A 2,720-nucleotide genomic window follows, 5' to 3' on the forward strand; every position below is an offset into this window, starting at 1 on the left:
CCCCCGCCCCCCCCCCCCGTCCCCCCCCCCTGTCCCCCCCCCCGGGGCCCCCCCCCCCCGGTCCCCCTCCCTCTCTGACATGTTGGACTGAGAGCCGGACCAAAATAGCAGCAGAGACTGATCAGGAGACCAAAGAGATTCTGACTCTGTTCTGGGATCTATGGCAACCGAGCCAAGCAGAACATGATGGAGACGAACCTAAAAACGCCGCGGTGCTGCTGATCCAAACGGTTCTGATAAAACTCAGTAAACACCGGGTTTACCGTCGCAGAACCTGACCGGCCCCGGTTAAAGTCCCTCACAGGGAGAACAAGAACTCCCTGCAGAGAGGATTCAAACCAACAACCAGGAACCTTCCTGCAAGGCGTCACTGAATAATGGGTTCACTGCAGATGGATGAATGGATGAGTCATGAATTCATCAAAATCAAAAACCACTTCATATTTGTGATGACAGGAGACCTGCTGCTGTTAGTCAACAATAAACTGCAATAATTTAGGTTATTTAGCCTGATAAAGATTTAGTCTCAAAGCTAAATATTTAGCTTGAAACTGACATTGAAAAATGAATGAATGAAGTGGTGAAATCATGACTTTGAAAATGAAAGTGTTATTTTCCCACAGACTCTGACTGATGTTGGTCCTGAACAGAATCGGATCTTTATTCTGACCCGGTTCAGCTTGTTGGCTTGGTTCGGATCAGATTGGTTCGGAGTGAAATTGAATTATCTTCATTCTCTCCTTCCAGTTAAAATGAATAAAAACGTCCTAAACCTTTAGAGGCCCCTCCTGATCTCAGTATTTAGAAATCAGCGCTGAAATAAAATGTTTTCACCTTTGCATTATTAACATAATTAGAGTCTCAGAGACAAAAGTTCTGAATAATTTAGGTTTAATCTGTTGAGCCGTCAGCACTAAGAGGCTAATCATCTCCTCTGATTTCTACTAATAACCAACTACAACAGCAAAAACATCTAATCATTTAGTGCATATGCATGTAAATAAAACATATATTTACTGATGTGTCGAGTTGGTTTGAGACTGGAACTGAGATAGGAAACCAAAGCAAAGGAGCCACGAAGCTGCAGGGAACCAGAGAGAAATGTGAACTGGAATATGAGGCGGATTCACAATAAACAAAATGTTTTCTAACATTTTTCTGCACTAAAACGATTAGATCATAGAAAACAAGACAGCTACCTCATCATGAGCACAGCTAGCTTCCGCTAGCTGTTCAGCTTGTGTCACTTTATTACCCATGATGCTTTGCATCGGTCACAGGACCATAATGTATAGAGCTAAACTGGTGCCATAAATTTGTTCAAAAATGAAACAGGAAAATTATTTTGCATCTAAAAATATTTTACTCTAAGATTTGTGCTGTGCGTTTAAATACGTGGATCATATCAGTGGCAGGTTTTGAAAACCTATTGATTAAACAGAATATTGATTTTTTTAAAGAGATTTCCAGTTTCAAAAATATTTTTATCTTTTTAAAGTTTCCATTTATTTTGTTTTCAGTTTTTGCTTTATTTTCCAATTTCTTTTATTTTTAGTTTCAAACATTTTTTTCAATTACAATTTTTTCTTTTTTTTTCTTATGTTGACAAAAAGTTTTGAATGTGCCTTATGGCTGAATTTAGCTCTGTAATTAAGTATCAGAATATGCTAAACCATAAAGTTTTCCACTTCAAATAGGCTGAAATAATCTCAGCTACAGCTTCATGTTTCACTGAGTGGAAGGACGACATGCAGACGCTACATGACGGTTCGCTGAGCGTTGCTTTGAAATGTTTCTGCAGGTCTGAAGAGAAAACGGATGAACCGAGAGCCAGGGGTCAGCTGGTTGGATCGCCGCAGCAGCCTCCGGTCACAAACATCTGGCGGCCATCTTAATGTCACCCGTCGTCATGGAAACACTGTGCAGAAAGACAGAAGGAGCAGCATTTGGTCAACTGCATCAGGTCAAAGGTCGCCGTGAGTGAGCTGGTTCTGGGAAAACACCAGCGTTACCATGACGATGATGAAGCTGGCGGTCAGCTGAAACTCAGCGCTGCGTTAGCCTCAGATGTTAGCGGCTGTGACAGCCGGCGCTCCATGATGCTGCTGCTTTCCAGGGTTTGAGTCAGAGTGCCCCAGGTCAAAGGTCACAGCTCCACAGAAATAGTTTGACTTTCTGCTAATCAGCCGAACGGCTCAAAGCCAAAGCGTTACGTCCGACTCTCTGGGTCTCTGACATTTCAGGGAGACAATTTATTTTTCTCTCCTTTGACTTTTAAAGGTGAAAGAATCGATGAGACGTTTTAAAGTCCACCACAGAAGAAGAAACAGATCTAAACCTGTTACTTTGACAGGGACAGAACCTGAAAACAGCCAACTTCAGATACAGAGAAGACCTTTGACCTTTAGGCAGCTGAAGATGCATGAACTGTGGATGAATGATGGATGGAACAGAGGGAACGGGGGAAAACAGAGGGAACAGGTGGAGCAGAGGGAACAAGGGGAACGGGGGAAACAGAGGGAATGGAGGGAACAGGGGTACAGGTGGAACAGAGGGAACGGGGGAAATGGGGGAACGGGTGGAACAGAGGGAACAAGGGGAACAGAGGGAACAGGTGGAGCAGAGGGAACGGGGGAAACAGAAGGAATGGAGGGAACAGGGGTACAGGTGGAACAGAGGGAATGGGGGAACAGAGGGAATGGAGGGAACAAGGGGAACGG

General features: G+C 43.9%; 1 long non-coding RNA gene across 1 annotated transcript in view; it reads right to left on the reverse strand.

Annotated features, from left to right (window-relative positions):
• Positions 1–1,548: 1,548 nt before the first annotated feature.
• Positions 1,549–2,720, reverse strand: part of LOC106937592 (uncharacterized) — a 7,305-nt gene continuing 6,133 nt past the window's right edge. The window contains exon 2 of the long non-coding RNA XR_001422424.1: positions 1,549–1,918. This is a non-coding gene — a long non-coding RNA (uncharacterized LOC106937592). The remainder of the gene's footprint in view (positions 1,919–2,720) is intronic.

This window comes from Poecilia latipinna, unplaced genomic scaffold (assembly GCF_001443285.1).
Source record: "Poecilia latipinna isolate Pla-1442-1.1 unplaced genomic scaffold, P_latipinna-1.0 Scaffold2385, whole genome shotgun sequence".
In the NCBI taxonomy this organism is placed as follows: domain Eukaryota; kingdom Metazoa; phylum Chordata; class Actinopteri; order Cyprinodontiformes; family Poeciliidae; genus Poecilia; species Poecilia latipinna.